This window comes from Schistocerca americana, chromosome 1 (genome assembly GCF_021461395.2).
Source record: "Schistocerca americana isolate TAMUIC-IGC-003095 chromosome 1, iqSchAmer2.1, whole genome shotgun sequence".
Classification (NCBI taxonomy): domain Eukaryota; kingdom Metazoa; phylum Arthropoda; class Insecta; order Orthoptera; family Acrididae; genus Schistocerca; species Schistocerca americana.
Genome location: NC_060119.1, coordinates 1,141,276,304 through 1,141,299,499, shown reverse-complemented (window position 1 = coordinate 1,141,299,499; position 23,196 = coordinate 1,141,276,304). Strand labels below are relative to the sequence as shown.

General features: G+C 41.6%; 1 protein-coding gene across 3 annotated transcripts in view; it reads right to left on the bottom strand.

Moving 5' to 3' along the window:
• The window catches only part of LOC124619293 (serine/threonine-protein phosphatase 6 regulatory ankyrin repeat subunit B-like), a 289,649-nt gene that overhangs the window by 254,082 nt on the left and 12,371 nt on the right, over positions 1–23,196 (bottom strand). The window contains exon 1 of one of the 3 annotated variants that reach the window (XM_047145581.1): positions 158–242. The exons of the other annotated variants lie outside the window; for them this stretch is intronic. The gene's annotated coding sequence lies outside the window, so the exon portion shown is untranslated. Of the gene's footprint in view, positions 1–157; positions 243–23,196 lie in introns of those variants that run through there. 3 annotated transcript variants of the gene reach the window in all.

Genomic DNA, 23,196 nt, shown 5'->3' with positions numbered 1-23,196 from the left:
AAACGGCACTGAATGGATTGATCTCAAATTTGGCAAATACAAAACTTTACATGTTGTGAACATTTAAATGAAATACCATTTGCATTTTATCATACAAAACAAAATTATCATAAAATACTGTGGAATGTGCTGAAGCTTGCAAAATTTGCTTCCTTACTTTAGAGGTTTTCCTACTCATGCCGTGGCAATTATTTATTGATCCATTCTTTCACTGGCTCTGCCCCACTGTCAGCTCTTAAGTTCTGCTCACACAAGGCTACTAACCAATTGTTTCTTCTCAGGTGGATTTGTTTCCTGCCTACAATGACAAATGGACCAACTCAGTTTTCCAGTAGCTTATCCACCCAACATACACATACATTTATCCCAAAAAATCCCATTGCCATCAGTTTCAGATTTCAGTCAGCTTTACCGATTATAGGCCTATAAGATCAACAGCTTACTGGGACTGCCTCAAGCTAGGCAACAGTGTTGTGAATGCTTTGGTAGTTGGACATTAAGATTTCAATCATTTCCTCTGTGGGTCATTTCTTTGAGACTTACATTAACACTTCATAGTCCTCTACAACTACCATTATCTGGGTTGGATGGATGGTTGCCCCAAAAAAAAACTTGCATATTCTCTAAAGGCCTCTCATGTGTGGTGCACACCTGGCCTATTTAGGGGGACCCTACAGTTCTCAGCCCAATGGCGCAAGTCTAGGAAGCAACAGCTTAGCTTGTCACAGAACCTCTGAAGTCTTTGCTTCAGTCCTTGTACTCAGCTCAGAACCAAAGGGCCCATTGAGCTGCGAGGTCAAATATGATAATTGTGAGCAATACTTGTTTTCTCATTCTTCTACACCATTTGCTGGAATGATCCAACTGTGACCTCAAAGTGAAGACAACAGGCATCTTTTGTTCCAAAACACACCACAATCTGCAGTTTCCAACCGCTTCCCTCGATGGTTGCCAAAGGAGCATTATTAATACACTGAATAAAGCCTCTAGGCATATACATGGATTGCACAAGGTGACCTTGGCCATCCCTTGTTGCCATATTAAGTTTGAACTGCCAACTGGTAACAAACCCTTACTCTTTAGTGCTTGGCCGCGCGGGATTAGCCGAGTGGTCTATGGCGCTGCAGTCATGGGCTGTGCAGCTGGTCCCGGCGGAGGTTCGAGTCCTCCCTCGGGCATGGGTGTGTGTGTTTGTCCTTAGGATAATTTAGGGTAAGTAGTGTGTAAGCTTAGTGACTAATGACCTTAGCAGTTAAGTCACATAAAATTTCACACACATTTGAACATATTTTTTAGTGCTTGCTTGCTCATGGAGTGAGCCACAACAGTCTTCTAAACATATTGAACATGTCTCACTGGCTCAGTTGCAGATGCACTGAAAGAGAGTACCCCAAACATGTCAGTAGCAACGATGGGCTTAACAACTTTACAACTGAAGAGCTTGAGGCAAAGGAGCTTTATAACAGTCTCAACATTAGTGTTGACTTTTAGCTACGAGATAAAGTTGTGGATAACACTACATGGCCCAAAAATATTGCGATAAAGGACTTTTTACTATGGAGAATGGGCAATATTCCCATGAAACAGGCTCTTCTGTGACAAACAGGCACCATAAGAGCAACTACGGGGAACAGGAACTCACATACTCCTTAGAATGTCACCCCCACAGTTAGAAGCAGTCCCAGTGTATACTGTCTTAAAAACTAAATTTGATGTGTTATAATTTTTTATAGAAGAAGTGAAGCCAGGTGTGCTGTGCCAGCATGAACACAGGTTACCAGCACAAAAAGCTTAGTACTGCAATCATACTAAATAACTAAATTTTGTAAAAGCATGGTACAGAACAACTGCTTCCTTTGTTGGTATATCGGAGTACACCAACAGAAAGCTCAGTGAAGCCTGACATTGTCACGAAGGAGACATTGGTCTTAATTTAATTTATTGAATAAAAACTATTTAAATATAAAAAAGTTTTACTGCCTAGACTGAATTTACAGTATACAATTGAAGCATGATGGCTAGTTTTGGTTGATTTCGACAGCCATCTGAATGATCTGAAGATGGTTGTTGAAAGCAACCACAACTAGTCATCATGGTTTAATTGTATACTGTAAATTGCAGTCTAGGCAGTAAAAGTTTTTTTACAGCAAAAAATTTTTATTCGATAGAAAGCTCAGTGTTAAAGACACTGAGTTAAAAATTACTGTGTGGACCTAAATTTAGAGGTGACTGTTTTGTAGTTGTTAGATCTTAATATAATCGTTGTCTAAATATACTATTCTTCAAATGGGAACTTTGAAAATTCTCTCATTCAAATGGCATCTTGCGTGTGCTATTTCTTCTTCTTTCGTTTCACCCTCTTTGGGGTACGCTGGATCAATCATTTCTTTGTGCGTTGTTCTTTTCTTAGGGCCCAGTATTTCTTCATTCTTTCTGATCTTCTTCTCCTCTCTTCTTCCGAGATGAAGGATTTGGACTTTTGTGTGGATTTGTCTTGGAACCTTATGTTTTCATCTTTAGTGATTAATTTAGCAGTTCGATCAATAAGTGAATTTTCTGAAATATTTGATTCCACTAGGTCTTTCTCAGTTTCTTTAAACCAGTTGGGCTTTGTTTTTCGGTTACGGAAGAAGACAAAGATTTGTTTGGTTAATCTGTTGGAATTCATTCTGAGAAGATGACCATAAAAATTTATTCTCCTTTTTCGCATAGAATCTGAAAGTTTTTCAGTTTTCTTGTAGAGAGTTTCATTTTTGATGTATATAATCTTATTGTCTTGAAATTTTGACCCAATGATTTTTCTTAAAATTTTTCTTTCCTTTACCTCAAGTTTCTCCATTTGGCCTTTGAAATTCATGTTAAATGTTTCTGCTGCGTACAGTGCTTCTGGCTTGATCACTGTCTTGTGATGTGTAATTTTGGACCCCCATGAAAGGGATTTTTTGTTGTATGTATTTTTTGTTAGTTGGAAGGCCAATTCAAGTTTATTTTTTCTGGATTCCATTGCTTTGCTTTCCCCAGCATTCCAAGTAATCCATTCTCCGAAATATTTGAATTCTTTTACTATTTCAATCTTCTGTTCTTGAACTTTGAGGTATTTACATGAGTGCTTGATGTTTGTCAATATCTTAGTTTTTTCAGAGGAGATGTGAAGACCAATTTTAGCTGCTTGTTTCTTTAGTTCAAGGATTTGCTCCCGTGCTTCTTCCATTGTTTCAGCAAACAGGGCCATATCATCTGCAAAAGGAATGCAATTTACTTTAAGGTTCTTCTTTTTGCAACCCAGTCTTATACCACTCTTAATATTTGAGTTCCATTCCCTGACTACTTTCTCAAGCGGACAATTGAACAGGAACGGTGAGAGCCCATCGCCCTGTCGCACTCCCGTTTTTATTTCAAAGGGTTCCGATAGTTCGCCCATAAATTTAACTTTCGAAAATGTATTTGTAAGGTCGCTTTTATAATATTAGTTGTTTTCTTATCCAAACCCATTTCTTCCAGGACTGATAACAGAGATTCTCTATCAATCGAATCATATGCTTTTTTGAAATCAATGAAGGAGATTACGTATGTCTTTGCCCTTGATTTTTGGTATGCCATAATGTTTTTGAGGTTTAGTATTTGTTCCGAACATGATCTACCCTTTCTAAAACCTCCCTGGTATTCCCCAATTTGCGGATCCAATTGCGGCTCTGCCCTGTTCAAAAGGACTTTAGAAAGAATCTTGTACGTTATATCCAGCAGTGATATTCCTCTGTAATTGTTGGGGTCTGTCTTCACACCTTTCTTGTGGATAGGGTGGATGATAGCTGTTCTCCATTCTGCGGGGATCTCTTCTTCTTTCCAGATTTGATCGAAAACACACTTTAGGGATGTAACTGCATTTTTGTCAGGCTTTTTCCATAGTTCGGCCACTATTTGATTTTCTCCGGACGCCTTGCTGTTTTTAAGTTCTGAAATGACCTTCTGTAGTTCTTCAGTCGTCGGTGGTTCTGAATCCGGCTTGTCACGGTTGTTTGGAATGGATTCAAATTTTTCAAGGATGGATTCACAATTCAAGAGTTTCTCAAAGTAGCCTGCTAGTATTTTGCAGTTTTCCGTGTCGTTGTGAGCGATGGTCCCATTTACATCTCGAAATTGGAGGGTGGGTGCTTTGTATCTTGATAACCTTTGTTTGAAAGTTCTGTAAAAGTTCCTTGTGTTGTTTTTAGCAAATTCTTCATCAATTTGGAGGAGAGTTTTGTTTTCATGTGTCTTCTTAATCCTTTTTATATTTTTATCTACCAGTTTTCTAACTGTAATGAAATTCAGTCTACTTTCTTCTGTTTTCTGTGATTGCCAATTTTGCCGTGCCTGCTTTCTTGTTTCAACGAGGGCATCACATTCCAGTGACCACCAGGCATGTTTTTTACTTTTTTTGTTAGGTGCTATCCATTCAGCTGTAGTAATGAGGTTTTTCTTGATATCCCCCCAGCTTTGTGTCTGAATGGTTTCTGTTGCTTTTGTGAATTCATCTGATTTTAATATCTTTTCTGTGCTATACTTCCGACCCTTAATTTGTTTCATGCTGCATTTGCTGTTTGGGATGACTTTGAACTTAATTTTAGAAAGGTAATGGTCTGTATCCAAGTTTGCACCCCTGAGTACCCTAACGTTCATGATTTCTTTGCTAGAAATCTTCTTGATTGCCACATGATCAAGTTGAAATTCCCCAAGGCTAGGATTTGGGGATACCCATGTCTTTTCTCTTCGTGGTAGTTTCTTGAAAGCTGTGGATTTAAGAATTAAATTGTGTGCTTGGCAAAGTTCTATTAGTCTCACACCATTTCTGTTTGTTCTCTTGTGTGCAGGATAGTTTCCAACTATTTTCTTATATCTTTTTTCCTTACCAATCTGTGCATTAAAATCTCCAAGAAGAATGATGATGTTTTTATCTGGAATTTTCTGAATAATGTCATCTAGATGATTCCAAAAGGCCTCCACTTTTTCTTTGTTTTTCCTGTTATCCTCGTTTATAGGGGCATGTGCATTGATAATTGTGTAGATTTTGTGCTATTTAATGCGCTTCAAATAAAAAATTGCACTGTGTGGTGATTTCAGTGCACGCTTCGATGAAGAGAGTGCTAAGGAGAGAGAATTTACAAATCTAGTAGGCTAAGGGCTACTTGCAGCAAACAACTTACCAGCCAAAACTGATACCTGCCCTGACATTGCGATCACAAATCTAAATACTGGGGACTATGAGATGACTATAGTCGACCCAATGATCTCTGACCACAGAGCACTAGAGTTATGTCTCACGTAGTGGAATGCCTGAGAAACAACAGGTTCCAAACCAACACGAGAAAGATACACCAGGATATTTTATTTTTTATTTATTTATTTTTATTTAATTTTATTTGGTCATCTGTAGACAATAAAAACTGTATGGCTGTTATCCAAATGTGCATTTAAATTTATGGGAAATCATTCCATGGAAATTGAACATACGAATATGTAAACAAAAAAAAATACAGACAGAAATATGTAAGGTCATACAATACATAGTAACACAGAATAATGCAAGTCATACAATACACAGCAGCATTGAATAATACAGAATCATAAAAAACATAATAAATCAACTTTATATATGTGTATGCTTGTGGTATTATAACTGCACAGTCCTCTTTCCAAGGGGCTTTACTTTTGTCCTCGCTAGATAGCAAGTCCTTATCTACACTAAATTAATTGAGTAGAGATTTTTCATCATACAACAGGTGTCAGTTACATATGCAAATACAATAAAAGGTTTAGAGGTGACAGACAGTATATTCAATTTTGCCTTAATACAACAATTTCCAGAAAATGTTTATTGGCCTAAATAGTCATTTACCAAGTAGAAACATTGTCGAGTAGAAATTTTTTACATTCTGCTTTAAATTTGTTTTCATCTTCTAACTTTCTGATGCTGACTGGCAGTCTGTTGCAAAGTTTTGTACCAGAGTGGCTTACATTCCTTTGAGTGTTTATCCTTTTTGTTCATTGAGTATAGAGTGCTGTGCTATTTCAGCAAATAGCTATTGTAGGTATGGAAGTCGGCATTTGTTCAAAAATCTGCAAGGTGGGCCCTGACATATAAAACACATTTGTGTAAACATAATGAATGTATTGTTAGTATTTTAAGCACTTAGAATGTCGGTTTGCAGTGAGCCTCTGGGTGACTGTGAGTTATTATTCATATTGCCCTCTTCTGTAACAAAAAATTTGTTTTAGGCGGCAAGCGCTGGAACCCTAAAATATTCCATATGTTACAAGAGACTGAAAATAGCTGAAATATGCCATCCTGGCACCATCTGAGGTACAAACATTTGTAATAATTCTAAGAGTAAAACAAGCTTAATTCAATTTCTGAAAAAGTTTCATTACACGGTTATTAAAATTTAAGTTTTCATCAACATTTGTCCCCAGCAGTTTTGTAGATGTCACCCTGTCTATGGCTTTGTCACCCAACAACATATCAAGATTTACATTTTGGTTTATTTTCCCACACTGCATACAATTTGTTTTATTTGCATTTATTTGCATTTCAAACTGTTTGCATTAAACCAAGAGTGGGCATTCTTTAGCACATGATCAGTAGTTGTTTGAAGCAGTTGCTTTGGTGCACTTATTATCACACTAGTATCATCTGCAAACAGTGTGGCATTTGCTGCACCATCTGATGTAGATTTATATAGACTAGAAACAATATGGGACCTACAATATTACCTTGAGGTACTCCTATTTCCAGTTTTTTTGGGTTTTTTTCCATCTGATACTAAATTTATTTTGTGGTTGGAGCAAACTAATGTCAGTCCTACAATCTGTGTTCTGTTCTGTTCTGCATGTATGAGTCAAACCACTTTTTTCCTGTCCCTTGAATACCTAACACATCCAATTTTTCTAGAAGACTTCCATGGTTGACAGTATCAAATGCTTTGGAGCGATTTAAATTTACCCCCACTATCCTACTGCTTTTTCTAGGTCTTTATTACTTGTTTGGTGTAGCACATTACTGCTGTTTCTGTATTTTTACCTGCTGGAAGCCATGCTGATTACTATTTAGCAATTTATTGTTGTTTAGATATTTGCTGATTTTGCATTTGATCAATTTTTTTAACATTTTAGAAAATGGTGAAGGAGTGATATTGGCTGATAGTTTTCTACCTTAAGCTTAGCTAAACAAAAATTAAGTCTTACAAAACTTAATACCAAACACTTACAAACTTCTATCAAGTATTTTCCTGGTAAACAACAAAGTTAATTAAGATGAACGGATGTAAAGACCAATCCAACAAAGTTTGCCATTGGAAGGAAGGAGAGTATACTCGGCAGCAGCTGGCTGAAGATACTTCTCAGAGGTGAAGCTGGAGAGGTCCAAAGTCCCACGGTGGTGGCTTCAACTGCGCTCCAATTGAGGGGCTAGTATTAGCCAGCACACGAGTTGGTCCAGAGCTTTGGTGGAGAACTGCCGACGAGTGGAGCTGCACCACTACAAATAGCAGGTGCACAGAGGTATACTTCTGGATCTATTTCCTCGCATGTGAGCTGGCAGATGGAACTAGATCCTCAGCAAGGAGGACATCTGGTTGTGCTTGCCCTGCCATCTATTGGCTGTGATATGACACTTACCAGTGGCCGAGGCCCTGGGAGGCATTGCCTTTGAGGTATGCATTTATGTTATGCTTCTCTGTCTATCACATGTACTGCTGGTATATGGCAAAGTTATGGGTCTTAACATAAAAAGAGTTAATAATCAACCAGCTCTTTCCTGGCGTTGTAATTATTTAGTCACAAAAATGGTCATAAATAAGGAAATGCTAAGTGCTTTTCAGGCAACACCACGTAGAACAGTGGCAGCCTGTGTTATAGAAAATGACAGCAACTGATGCCTTAAGAGTGTTCTTCCAGATTATCCAAATTTGACTGTCTTTCATGGATGACCAAAAAATGTTCAGTAAGCATATCACAACACAGGCAAAAAGTAGTGAAAGAAAAAACATGATATATTAATGAACTGAAAAAATGAAAATGAGTTGTACTGATGATACACAATCACTTCAAAGCAGCAACACTTTTCAGCGCAAAGTAAATGTTCTACAGCAAATGTAGAAGAAGCCAAAACAAAAACAATTATAGATTCACTGATGTAGCTCAGAAACTATGCAAGGCTCCCTGGAATCAGATAAATGAACACAGGAAGAAACATCTTCCTTAAGTTTGTGTAATCCAAATCACTTTAGCAATTATTTTATTTGCACTGTGGAAATGACTGTAATTACAATCCCAGACATAAATATGGAGCCTAAAGCTGCTGCAAGATATTAAAATGGAGCACCATGACGAACTGGAGGAAATTACAAACAAACAAAACAATAAAGTCTCTAAAATCTTATTAGCCTTCTGATAGTCAGGATATATACAAGATGCCCACTAATGTTCTCAAGGAAATTGTCTATGAAACTGATGAACCATTAACTAAAGTAGTTAATAAGCATTTCTCTGCTGGTGTATTTCCAGACTTTCTGAAACTTGCACAGGCAGTGCCAGTTTATAAGAAGGATGATCCAGGCTTGGTAGCAAGCTTGAAATCAGTCTCAGTAATTCCAGTCTTCATCATAGGCATTGAGACTGCATCGTAAGAGCAAATCTCTACTTACTTTGAAATTAATGAACTCTGTACAGATGCACTGCATGATGTATGGAAAGAATCTTTAGCACAGCCACTTTGCAATCTTAATAAGGTGTTTGCACTTCTCACAAGATCAATTAATAAGTAGTCAGAGGCACTGTTCTAGCAACACTCAAATCTTATCTTGAAAACTGAAGGTAGATTGTATCAGTCCACAGAGACCTATAATGTGAAGGGAAGTTGGAATCCAATGTGCCATGGGGAATGGTAATGGTTCCCAACCCGTTCCTAGTTTTTGTAAATGACTTAAGTTCTCATGGACAGTTCTCCCAATTTGGAGATGACACAATTTTGTACTCAAAAGGCCTCAATGCCAGCCAGGCTTAAGAAGAAGCAGATGCTTTCTTCGATTTGGTTACGAACAAAATGAAAATCAATGAAGAAAAAATGTAAAAATTGGTGTGTAACCTCAGTGACAAAGGATACCTACACTGTGTTAGGGCTGCAAAACTTCTGGGTTTCATGGTGGACAGCAAACGCAGTTCACGAGAACACACAGCATATTTGTTGACAAACTGTTGCAACTCATATACCTCATGAGAAAACTGAAACATATGATAACTGACCAGTAGGTGCTAACTGTATATAATTCACTGTTTCACAGCCATATCTGCTACACCCAATTACTAAGGGGTAGCTCTACAGGTTGCGAGAAAGTACTAAAAAATAAATAAAAAATAAAAAAAGCGCTATCAAACAGTGAACTGGAAAACTGCAAATCCAGCTTAACACATCTAGGAGTGACGGCAATTTTCAGTCAGTATATCTTCAACTGTCCCATGTATGTGAAGGAAAATCATTAAGCATTTAGCAACAGGAGGTATGAACACAGTAATAAGAAAAGCAATAAAGGAAACACAGACATGCCAGGCTGTCAACTTTCCATGACAAGGGACAGTTTCCCACCAGTGGCAGTTTAAATGTTCAGTCATCTAAATACTGAAATGCAGTGTTTGAAATTGGTGAAATTTCAAGGATAGATGTCACACAGGCTCCATTAAAAGCCACTGTATGGTTTGAATAAAGTCTTTAACAAGGAAGCAGCAAATTAGACCGTCTAAACAATGCACTACTATATGAAATTACTGTTTAATGAATGTGTACTTGTTATAAGATTCTCACACTATATGTCAAATGATAATTTGTTACTGTTGTGGGATTTCTCTTGGGTTATAGCCTAAGGAAACACACTCATTTCTGTAAGACTCAGTATATTTCATTACAGACATCCACATTACAGCAAGTCACACAGCCAACTGCACTGGCAACATGGCATGGGCAGTTAGGTTACAGAGTCAAAGAAGTAGCAATGGCGGAGGTATGTCATTTATATTTGTCGATGCCACACAGCCCCCCTTCCCCCCCTCCCCCGCAGTGTAGGGCATGATATGAGCACAGTGGAAGGGAGTTGTGTCCAGTGGTCAAGGCAGTGAGGAAGACAGCAGTGATGTCATGGGGATATGGGAATGTCCATCTCCGGAGGTTATTGCGGCAGGGACCACGCTAGGAGGTCGACATGGAACTCCTGTAAGTGGTTAGGTGGATGAGGCATCAGCCAGTGCATGAGGATGGAGCAGTGTGAGGAGGTTGTGTCCCCCACATGATCAGCTGGTAGCATTCGAACTGTAACCCTCCCAAGGGGGGTTACCGTAGCTTGGAGGAGAGTGTAATTGATCCCACGCGAGAGCAGGTGGGAGCTGGCGATCAACTGACAAACTGGTTCCCCAGTCAGTTGGGGTGAGTTGTCTTGCAACAGGATGAAGTTGTGGTTGTCGTCGATGAGGATGGTGACGTCCTCCACACATTCAGGTGGGACGTCAGTTTGCAGAATCACTAGAGGGGATGGGAGGGAGGAGGTAGAGAGAGGGGGGTGAGTACCTGAGGAATGGCGTTGATGGTGACACAGATGCTTGTTTGGATGAGGGCTGCAGTGGCAGCTCTGAGGGGTCATAGTTTGAGTGCAAGTCCTCAGTGCTGGGAGGCTGCATAAAGTCATCGGGTGTAAAAGACGCTGGGACGAGGTGTGCGGGTTCCATATGGTGGAGAGAAACAGTGAGTGGTGAACCTTTAACCCAGATGTCCATCACGTTAGTGATGCAGTTTATGACCTCGTATGGGCCTGAATATGGTGGGGCAAGTGGGGCCCAGATGGTGTTGTCCCAGAGAAAAATGAACTTGCATGAAAGTAGATTGGAGGGCACTTAGGAGCAGAGGGAGAGTATGGCTAGAAGGGGGATCAGGGAAATGTTTGCAAAATGCATTCAGATCTGGTTTATCAAGTCAGGAAGGGAGGTGTTATTGTCGGGGGAGGTAGGTTATAACAGCTATTCAGGGAGGGCAGGGTTGATGAATTCACTCGTAGTGCCATCGTTATCTGGTTTTTACAATGCCCATAGGCCAAGGAGTACCCACAGGAGGGCCTCAGTCCAAAGACTGTCGTGACGCTGCAGTGCTGTCTTGAAATGCGATGCCACCATTCTCCCAGTCTGTTTGCTTGCTGTAGCAGGGAGTCATGCAACATTTGTTGATACCACACAGCTGGCAGAGTTGAGCGAAGAGAGCTCATTCAAACTGCTGGCCCTGATCGGTGGTGATAGCAGGGGGGGCAGCAAAAGTGGGAAATCCAGGAAGAAACAAAAGCCTTAGCCGTGGCTTCGGTGGTTATGTTGGTGAGAGGTATGACGTCTACCCACCGAGATAAACGATTGATGCAAAAAAGAAGATAACAGAACCCCTCTGAGGTGGGGGAACAGGGCCGACGAAGTACAGGTAAGTGACCAGATGGAATGTCGAATTTGCAAAGAAGTAGAACAGTGTGCCTGTTGACTTTGTTGTTCTGGCAGATGATGCAGTTCTGGGCCCAGGTCTGATAATCACGCGTCATGTCTCACCACAGGAATCATTTGGACACGAGTCGTGTCGCTGGCTTAATTCCAGAGTGTGATAGAGAATGTAGTGTGTCAAACCACTGAATGGCAGAAGGGGGTGGGGATGAGGTGTCAGAAGGTGCCGGTGGAGGAGTCGCACCAGGCTTCCTGTCAGATGTCAGTGAATTTTTGTTTTGGTGAAAGACAGTGAAGTGGAGGTGCTAGTGAGAAGTTGCTATGCATCCTCATCCTGGTTCTGTAGGGATGCGAGGTCGGAAAGGTCAATGACCATTGAGATGGTGCAAATGCGAGAAAGGAAATTTGCAACTATGATGTCGGTGCCTTTGATATGGTGGATGTCAGTAGATATATCACAGATGAAACTGAAATGCTGAAAGTTATGGGGGTGGGGGAGTGTTGAGAGGGGGTTTCGTATGGCTTCTGCTACTGGTTTATAGTAGGTCAGGATGTGGAAAGTTCGGCCCTCAATGTCGGGGCAAAGTGTTTTACTGCCTTATAAACTGCTAAAAGTTCATGGTCAAAGGCTGAGTATTTTTGATGGGTACATGAAAGTTTCTTTGAAAAGAACTGAAGTGGCATTGCATCATTGTGGCATTGTTGTAGGACTGTACCTACCACGGAGTCACTGGCATCTGTGGTGATGAAGAGATTGGATGAGCAAGGGTGACAGCTCATGCGAGAAGGCCTGGTAGCCTGCGTGGATTGGTTCCATCCACGAAACGGGGTGCTTCCCTGAAGTTTGCTGGCTGGAGAGAGCATTAGTGAGGGCGACCTGGGTGTTGGTTGCTGCAGGCAAATGAAATGGTAGTAGTTTATCATTCCCAGGAACTGGCAGAGCTCTTTGTATGTGGTAGAGAGTAGCGTGGATAAGACTGATTGCACCTTCAATTCAGGGGGGTATACCGGCAGCTGAGACTGTGTACCCCAAGAATTGGACAGATTGTTGGCGCAGTTGCAGTTTGTCGGTGTTGATCTCAACTCCGTTTGATGAGAGAGTGTCCTTTACCATTGTGATATGGAGTTTGTGACCTTGTGTGGATTTGCTGAAGATCAGGATATTGTCAAGATATATGAAACAGAAGTCAAACTGGAGCAAGAGAGAGTCACTAGTGTTGCCACATCTGGGCAGCATTTTTTTTAACCAGAGTGGCATGGAATGGTACTTGTACAACCCGACAGGGGTGATAATCGCTGTCTTCAGAATGTCTTCGGGTTGCACTGGGATTTGATGATAAGCGTGTTTGCAATCCAGTACACTGAAAATTGTAGCACCTGCAAAAAGGTGAGTGAAGTCGGAAATGCTTGATATAATTGTCCATCACAGTTCTAGCGTTCAAGTGTCTGTAATCGCCACACCTATGAGAGGAGCCATCCTGTTTATGGGTTAGGGCTGTAAAATTCCCACCTCAAAATGGTTCCTGTATTTGCTGGCAAACCGAGTGTAACTTGAGTGGGTTAAGGTGGCGAGCCTTGTGGCGAATAGGTGGGTCCTTGGATGTGATGATGCAACAAACAGTTCCGTTAGTGATGGTGGAAACAGAATGTTCGATGACTGCATGCAGGTGGGATGTGGTGTTGGTTGATTCATTAGGGGTGCATGGCTTGGAAGCAGCGTAGTTGTCTGCTTGAGAGGGGAATGACAGCGAAAAATTCACATTTTTGTTATCTTTACGTCGACATGGATGGCAGTTTGGGAGTGCCAAGCGTGAGGCAGGCGCGATCAGTATGCGTAGAGGCTGTCTATTGTCTGTAGTGTGCAAGAGAGGAGTGCTCAGCAGTGGCGGTACTGCTGGCATGTATGGAGCTATGGAGCAAGCCATGGGGAAATGTTTCTCAACACACTAAACAGGAGCATGGTGGGGGGTGGGGGGTCGGAGCCCAGATGGTTGGATTGTCATGAGGCACGCAAGTGTCAGTTTGTGAAACAGGTGAGAGAGATGTTGAGCAGAACACACTTGATGGGGGTGGGGGAAGGCAGGGCTAACACTGTGTGATTGAGACTGGAGTCACACAAGATAGGTGTGGTGTTGCTAACCTGTGTGCTGTTGTTGGCAGAGCTGTCAGCTGTGGTGGGTGGAGACTCAGCTGTCGGCACTGCCAAGTGGTGTGAATTGATGCGGGTGGTGATCGCGGCAAGCTCATCCTTGGAAATTGCAGTGCAATATTTCAAAACGGCGTTCTCATAGCGGAGGGCGCATGTCTTGGCACTTTCCACCAGGATGCGATCCACGGTTGCACAAGTCCTGCTCATGAGAGCCATGCACTCATGCACTAAACAGTTAACGGCATTTACACTCGGAGCAAGTGGCAGAGCACGGTCACACAGAATGTGAGTTAGAGGTGTGGTGAAACAGAGAACCTAGAATGACATTTAGAGACAGGTGGTGATGTGATAACAAGTCTATTCCCAGAATCAGTTTCGCGATGTCCACCACATGGATGATCCAGGGGATGGAAAGGCCATTAGAGAGGCAGAGCTGAAGCTCGATGGAGCCACAGGTCTGGAGTGTAGATGAGTTCATGGCTCACAAGAGAGAGCGTGTGCATGTGAGGGTATGTGTGATCATCGATTTAGGTACAATTGAGACATCAATTGGACCAGTGTCCACAAGGAAGTTGCGACTCAAAGAATAGTCTTTGACGTAAAGGCAGCTGTTCAACGGGATGGAGGCATGGATGGAATGTAATGTGGATTGACGCAAAAGGATGTTTGCACAGGGAGCAGCACCTTTTTGCATCGTCACAGAATACTGTGTGGTACCAACAGTGAGGGTACATTGGGAGAGGAGGCAGCCGATCATCATCTATGTGTTCGGGTTCGTACACCATGGTGGTCAGTGCAGGCGTGATATGCAGCAGCTAGGTGGGCGGAGAGTGCGTGTGTCGGGTGCCAGGTGGCACAGCAGTCTGCGGGCTGGAGTGTCGCCTGCCCCTGCCTGTGGCCAGGTGAGTTACCAGTGCAGGAGGGCCAACCTATTGCATGAGCTCCTGCTGGTGGCGCTGGTGTGTGAGCAAGTAGACCTAGTCAGCCATCCACAGATGTAAACTGATAGATTCCAGGGCGTGGGGGAGGAGATGAACCTGGAGATCTGTAGGCAGTTTTGATAACCATACTGACCACAGGGTTTCGTCCGGCATCATCTGCTTAGTGACCAGGAGACGTAGCTGGCACCAAAGCTGGAACGGGATGCGGTTGGCGAGATGTTCCTCGTATAGTATTTACAGAATAACCTTTTTTGGGGAATGCGAGAGGTGCTCAATGATAGTCTGTTTTGTGAAATTGTACTTCAAAGTTAGTGGCGGCATCAGAATTAGGTCACAGATCAGGTCTGTGTGCCTGTGCAGTTGAGTCATGAGGCACAGGAATTTTAAATTGTCCCCAGTGATGTAGTACAGTTTGAACAAGTTCTTCACCAGTGCACACCACGTTGCTGGGTTGTCCTCAGTGGTGGTGATGATGAAGGCACAGCTAGTTCTGTATCTGTGTCCCTCGTATCACTTGTATGATGTGAATGCTGGACCAGTGTGGTCAACGCAGATGGCATTGCGTAGGGTGTGAACGAGCAGCCTGTCAGAGCAGATGAGAATGACATTGAAGCTGCAGAACTGTCTGATGCAACATTAGTGGCATGGACGTCTGACACAGAAGGCATGGCCAGCGCCATGTGAAAAGTGAGTGGGTGAATGGCTGCAGCCGAAAGTTTACTTGTGGTGATTGGGGAGGTGGGGAGGTGGACGTGCGTGGAGCAGTACAGTAAAATGTTCCCACTGGGCTGTTGACATGACAAGCCAGGGCATGTTCTGAGGGGCGGAAACCACAGTTAGTATCACTATGCAGCACACTGTTCATGTCAGGTAGGGGGCCGTAAAGTGCACTGAGGGGGCGAACAGTCACTGGGGGCGGAAACTGGCCTGGAAATGTTCATGATGTACATTGGGCATTGTTCACTTTGTAAACCGATGAAGCGGTAAGGCACTCAAGCATTGCAGATCCATGATGGGTACACGTGGTCTGTCCTAACAAAGGCAGGGTTGCAAACGGCACTGTTTTAACAGTCACCTGGGCAGCCAGCGTCTGATACGTAGTTTGTGCACAAAACGCATAATCCACATCAGCATGATGAAATGCAGCAACTTTGCTCTCCTTGTTATCATTTTCGAAATGCACATGTCGATGCACACTCTCTGGAGAGCCAAAGCCCGAGTCTGCAGTAATATGTTGCACTGTCGAGTGGCAACAGTACTGAGGCGACGAAACTGCAGGAAGCGTGTTGTAGAATCCAGGTGGCAGTGAAGCAACAAAATGTCTCATTGTAGGTGCAGGAGCTTCAATATCCATATGCTGCATGGCAGGATACATGGCCAAGTGGAACGAACGAAGGTGTAAACAAAGCTCGCTCGGTGGATGCGAAAATACTTGCACTATGAGGAAACGGCGAGCGAAATCTTACTTGGGGTCACTGTTGTATCCGTAATTGGAGAAACAACAAATAACAATTGGCGTGAGTTCCAAATTCTGTTTATTGCCAACAGTTCCACAATACTAACACAACTTGGTGCTTGATTAAGAGCACCAACTGGGCTGCAGAGTCCAAGTCCAGTATGGTAAACAGTCGTAGCACAGTGTAGCATCGTTCCTGGGTGCGATGTTGACGTAGCAAGTAGGTATCCCAACACGAGACTGCCAGGCGTGGTGGCGCATGTGGGTATATAGGGCGAGTGGTGGAGGAATATGCCCACCGTAACTGAGTCCGATTGTCATGTCCTGTTACGATTGGCGGCGCGGCCTCACGTAACTATCTCTCGGGAGGACACGGGCCGAGGTTGCCATGACAGTGCGGAGGCACTCGTGTGTGAGGCTCGCGCCTGTGCTGTACAGCTGTGCAGAGCTGCACATAAGCGGGACGTGCTGGCCGTTGGCTGTATGACGTAAAGACCGCGGCCATGCAGCTGCAGGCGCCACAGTGGGATTTCTGTTGGGTTATAGCCCATGGAAACACACTCATTTCTCTAAGACTCGGTATATTTCATTACAGATGTCCATATTACAACAAGTCATACAGCCAACTGCACTGGCAAGAAGGCGTGGGCAGGTAGGTTACACAGTCAAAGAAGCTGCAATGGCAGAGACATGTCATTATTACTTTTCGACACCACACTGTATTATAATGTTTGTGTAATCTTAACACTGTTATACTGACACAGTATGACTGACGAATGATGTAGCTATGGTTTTAAAAAAATAATACCCAGCATCCTTCCTTGTCTCTGCCTCTCATGGACAGTGTCTCTAGGCCTACCATTGACACGTTCAAGTGAGCGAGTTATGATAGATCCTGCACCTCTTGCAGAGGAGACAATATCCACTGGAGAGGATAGTACTTGAGATATGTTAAGTATTTATAGTACATGGCTCTCAACATTCCATCCCATACACCCAAACAGCTTCTAATCAGTTCACAGTAGTCAGAGCAATTTACAGCTACCTGTAAACAGCAACTATATTTGTATTTCTTTATTCACACAGTAAATCATGATTCAGTTCATATTTTGTACAAACAATGCAGGATAAGTCAGGATTCCCATACCACATACAAGTTTATTCATACTGTGATTTAGAAAACAACATTCAACACATGTTGAATAGTGGTAACACAATTATAAAAACAACACAGTCACCAAAATAATAGTGTGGTTAAGAATATTGCTATGTAGTCAATTAATTATATTTTCTTGGTGTTCCAATAGCTCAGAAACAGAATGGAAGCAGTTGTCAAGCAAGTACTCTTTCAGTTCCACTTCGAACTTATGTAAATTTTGTATCTCTTTCCAATAGGATGGCATGTGGTTGTAAAACATGATGTAAGTGGTGGTGGTTGTTGGGATGTTTAAGGTGGACTAAACAGCTAAGGTCATCAGTCCCCCATGATGTAAGTACTTTCTGTATTGTCATGCAGGTAATGCTTTTGACTAGTATCACAAAAGTGAAAATCACAATTATGCTTTATGATATTTTCTTCTCCTAAAATACTTTTATGAATATTGGTGTTTCATAGATATATAAGCAAGGAAGGGGCAGAAAATTAAGACTATTACATGTTGTGCTAGAGTGGTCACAGCATTTAGCATGTTTTATTATTCTAATAATCTTTTTTTGTTGTCTAAATTTTCTTCTGTTACTTATGAAGCTCTCCCAAAAGATAATTCCATACATCAATAGTGAATGGATACTACCATGGTACTACTTTTTATGCATGACTTGTATTTTGTGAAAGGATTCTTACAGCATATGTAAGTGTATTTAACTTTTTATTTACATTATTCAGACATCTCTCTTATTACAGGATATTGTGGGAATGTATACTTAAAAATATTTTAATGAGTCTTTCCTTCTTATCCCATTCGGTAAGTCTCCCCTGAGCCAGGGTTCTGGGTGACTTTTCCGAACTCTACCCCCTTTCCTAAAGCTCTCCAGTACTTTTCCTTCATCACTCTTCTCTCCCTTTCACCTCTGTGCCAGAAAAATGAGCCACTGGCTCCAAGGGCTCACATATGTAAAACATTGTTATATGTGTGTTCTCCTGGTACCACTTGGTGAATAGATTTTTTATATGTCTGATTACATTACATTGTCAAAAATTGATTATTTTCACTGCTATAAAAATTTTGTCACATTCGCAGATGAGACAGTTTTTCCATCAATCTTAAAATCATTGTTGCTGAATTGTGTTTCTGTGAAGTGTGTCACTGTTTTTTCAGAATTTATTATAAGCTTATTTGTTCTGAACCTTCATGTTAAATTTTGTATCCACATCTACATCTATATTTATACTCTGCAAATCACCATTATGTGCATGGCAGAGGGCATGTCCTGTTGCACCAGTTATTAGGGTTTCATCCTGTTCCATTCACATATGGAGCAAGGGAAGAATGATTGTTTGAATTTCTCTGTGCATGTTGTAATTACTCATGATCACCAAGTGGGGGTTATAGTCTGTACCTACAGTAATTTAAAACTGGTTCTTCAAACCTTTTTTTTAATAGGCTTTCTCAGGATAGTTTCAACTAGCTTCAAGAGTCTTCCTGTTCAATTCCTTCAGTATCTCTGTGACACTCCCCCATGGATTAAACAAACCTGTGACCATCCACGCTGTCCTTCTCTGTATATATTCAATATCCCATGTTAGTCTACCTGGTGTGGTTCCCATGCACTTGAGCAATATTCTACAACCACTCACATGAGCAGGTGTGACCTGTGCCTTTTCCCAAGAGCTGGGCACTGTTTTCCGATCAAGGGATCTATGACAGATTACAGTTAGAAGATGGACTAACTCAGTCGCAAATTGTATTACATCTGCAGCTGTTTTTTGTAGGGTGTCTTCAGCACATGACTTAATTAGGATATTTGTGTCATCTGCTGATAGTATTGTTGTCCCTTTAATTAATTTTTCTGGTAAATCATTAACACAAAGAATGAAAAGAATGGGCTCATGGACTGACCCTTGAGACACTCCATATCACATTTTTTTGGGCATTACTATAAAAATTAGAAATTTTGTACGTTTTTATATCTTTGTATTTTATTTGAGTGATCTGTTGAAGATCATGATGGTAATAGTGGTTCCATCTGTTTGGTAGGTCTCGTATTCCATAATTACTTAGCTTCTGCATGATCAGTTACACCGAAAGCTTTACAAAGACCAAGAAGTACGTCAGAAACATGTTGCATATTATTATCTAAAGCAGTTAGAATTTCACCTAGAAAGGTAAAAATAGCTGACATTGTTGATCTACCAATTCTGAATCCATGTTGTGAATCAATTATTATTATTTCTTTATTTATGAAGGCTGTTAGTCTTCTATGAAACAATTTTCAAGAATTTCAACAAAGACTGGCAGCACTGATACAGGTCCATAGCTTGCAGGCTCATATTTGTCTCCATTGTTGTACAGTGGTGTTACTTTCACCATTTTCAGATTTTCAGGAATATACCACTCATAAACAATGAGTTGAAAATATCTCTTAATCGTTCTGTGATAAATACTGCATCTTGATTTGACGATAATACCTGATATTTCATCAGCATCTGTGGAATATTTACTGGGTAACCTCTCTTAATTATAAGAATTTCTCAGGTATTATAGAAAACATGAATAGAGTTCTTGTATAAATATTTGAATTGGAATGTAGTGTATTGTTTTCTGGTAGTGAGTTGCAATGTTTGGTAATCAGGTGTTGTGCTTTTTTTGAAAAGTAACTGTAAGGTTTATAAGCCATTACTGTCGAGTCAGTTATTTTATTGTTATTTTCAAGAAGTTCTGTGTTGCTATGGTTTAATGATGTAGTACCTGTTTCTTTTTTGGGTTGCTTTAGTCTTGTTTCTGGAGTTTTCTATTTGTCTGTCATTTTCCATCTTCTTTGCTTTTGATGTAACTTGTCCAAGTATTTGTTTATATTGTTTAAAATAGTTAAATAAAAGCAGGATTTGTGGATTTTGTTGAGTATTCATTGAATTTCCTTTTATTCCGGCATTATTCCTGTTGTGATAAATTTATGTCGATTACACGCAGAATGTTTGTTTGGGAAAAGTTATTTCTAAAAAATGTTTATGTGGCCATAAATTTATCAAACTTTTATCTGTGTCATTCGGACTGTAAACATCATCCCAGTTCACTCTTCTCAAGAGAGAACAAAAGTAATCTACATTTTCATCATTGAACTTTCTGACATTAGCTCTAGTTTGGAGGGTTTTTTGTCTGCTTGAACAGCCATTGTTAGTATTTGGGCATGGTGATCACTAAAACCAGTGTTTACAGTTGCGTGTTGCTGGTATAAATTACATGCACTGTATTTACAAAAACCCGATCAACGGTTGTTGCGGAAGTACTAGTTCTATGAGTGGGTTAGTTATAGCTGGTTTTAAGTTGAAGGACTTAAGTAGATTCTTGATTTCATCCTTAATTTATAAGGTTTGGAGGAATCAACATTGAAGTCTCGACATATAAAAATATTTTTCTTCAGGGTGTTGAAATTCTCTAACAACTCTCCCATACTACTATAAAAAAAACTTTTTTTATCGCCAACTAGTGCCCTATATACACAGACGGTTATACACAGCCCGTTCCTAGGAACAGCATTCAAATTCGGGCTGCAAGCTGACTGGTACGATTTTTATCTTAACACTTAACAATTGCCTATAAACTACCCTCACCGACATGTTTCTCACTTCAAGATGTGTTACGTTACAAAGAGTTCTCTTACGATCTCTTAACTACAAACACCCAACAAATCGGTTTATGTAAATAAAGGGAGTAAAGACGGCTGGCTCTGAGCACTATGGGACTTAACATCTATGGTCATCAGTCCCCTAGAACTTAGAACTACTTAAACTTAACTAACCTAAGGACAGCACACAACACCCAGCCATCACGAGGCAGAGAAAATCCCTGACCCCGCCGGGAATCGAACCCGGGAACCCGGGCGTGGGAAGCGAGAACGCTACCGCACGACCACGAGATGCGGGCAAAGGGAGTAAAATCTAGAATAAAATTTTCAGGTTTCTCTACCATAACTTTGCTTCCCCGAATTGTGTTGACGTTATGCTCACTTGCAAACTTAAGTAACAATGCAAAAAGAGAAAAAAAGGCAGTGATAATGTATCGCACCAACTGAGATGAATGGGCAGGTGCGTTATCGTAATGCAAAAGCCATGAATTGTCTCGCCACATTTCAGGCCGTTCCCTTCTCACATTTTCTCGCAGGCTACAAGTCCTGATAGTACCATAGTACAGTTTGTCCCTGTGGCACGAATTCATGATGAACTAATCCTTCGAGGCCAAAGAGAACAATCATCATGGCTTTGACATTTGACCTGAACTGACGAGCTTGTTTTGGTCTTCGAGAAGATTGAACCTTGGTCTCAACATTATAACCGTATACCCACGTCTCGTCACCAGTTCTCTTGACTAACATCTCGTCCTCATTTGCGCGATCCAAAAGCTCTTCACAGATTGCCAGGCGATGGCTTTCTGGACTTGACTCATGAGCCTTGGGGCGAACTTGACGGCAACACGACGCATTCCAAGATGCTATGTCAGGATTTCATGGTAAGAGCCAACTGAAATGTTACATCCTTCTGCAGTCTCTCGGACAGTCAGTCTTCGACTGGCACTTTCGTTTACATTCCTCACATGAGTGTCGTCGGTAGGCATCGAAGGGCGTACTGAACAAGGGTCATCTTTAACTTCCATCCGGCCATTTTTAATCTGTGTAAACAACTCGTAACACCGATTATGGCTTAAGCACCCATCACAGTAGGCCTACTGCATCATTTAGTGTGTCTCTAAAGAGGTTTCTTGAGTTTCCCGCAAAATGTAATGCAGGCGCGCTGCTGCTCCAACTCTGCCATCTCGAAATTCGCAAACTGTGCGACACAACATTCTACTCAATACAGAGTCCGCCCCGGTAGCTGAGTGGTCAGCGTGACAGACTGTCAATCCTAAGGGCCCGGGTTCGATTCCCGGCTGGGTCGGAGATTTTCTCCGCTCAGGGACTGGGTGTTGTGTTGTCCTAATCATCATCATTTCATCCCCATCGTCGCGCAGGTCGCCGAAGTGGCGTCAAATCGAAAGACCTGCACCAGGCGAACGGTCTACCCAACGGGAGGCCCTAGCCACACGACATTTCCATTTCCATACTCAATACAGCATTCAACAGTACCTAACAGACATGCACTAATGGAGTTACACATTAAATACTGGCGTATACAGGGATGCCAACCGCATTCAGCCCCGGATCTACGATATTTCCGAACCGGGTCAAAAACTTTACAGTGTCCCCAGCCCCTCCCATTCGAGCGTTTGAGATAGGACGTCACAAATGTTTTTTAGAAATTGATTTTTCAAAAATATCTTCATTTTGCAGCACACATCTTTCTGAAGAGTTTGATGTACAAAACATATATGTTCGTGGAAATGTAAGAATGTTATTTGGTCTTAGTGTGCCAAAGTGTAGTGCCACGCCTCTTCACACAGCCTTCTTCTATTGCACGTCACTGTATTTCGCTCTGTGGAATTCAAACGTGTTATTTTGTAATGGAAGCCATCAAACTAATAATCACGACAGTGGAATTTAAAATGTTCTGTGGTGCCTCTCCTGCCCCCAGTCGGCCGGTTTGGCATATCCCCCTTTAAATGGTTCAAATGGCTCTAAGCACTACGGGACTTAACATCTGAGGTCATCAGTCCCCTAGACTTAGAACTACTTAAACCGAACTAACCTAAGGACATCACACACAACCATGCCCAAGGCAGGATTCGAACCTGCGACCGTAGCTTCGGCGCGGTTCCGGGCTGAAGCGCCTAGAACCGCTCGGCCACAGCGGCCGGCCTCCCCCTCTAAATATCTCGCAGTTAATACTGGGTGGGATTATTGGTGAGCGGGAGAATAAGAACTCTTCAGAAAAGTTGCACTCTTTATTGCTTATTAATAACTAAATTTCTATTTTGTGTGACATGAAGTTAAATATAGTAAACATAAAACCGGGAAAGACAAGAGACAAGCAAGACGGCACACGTTTCCTCATAGGTCCCAGC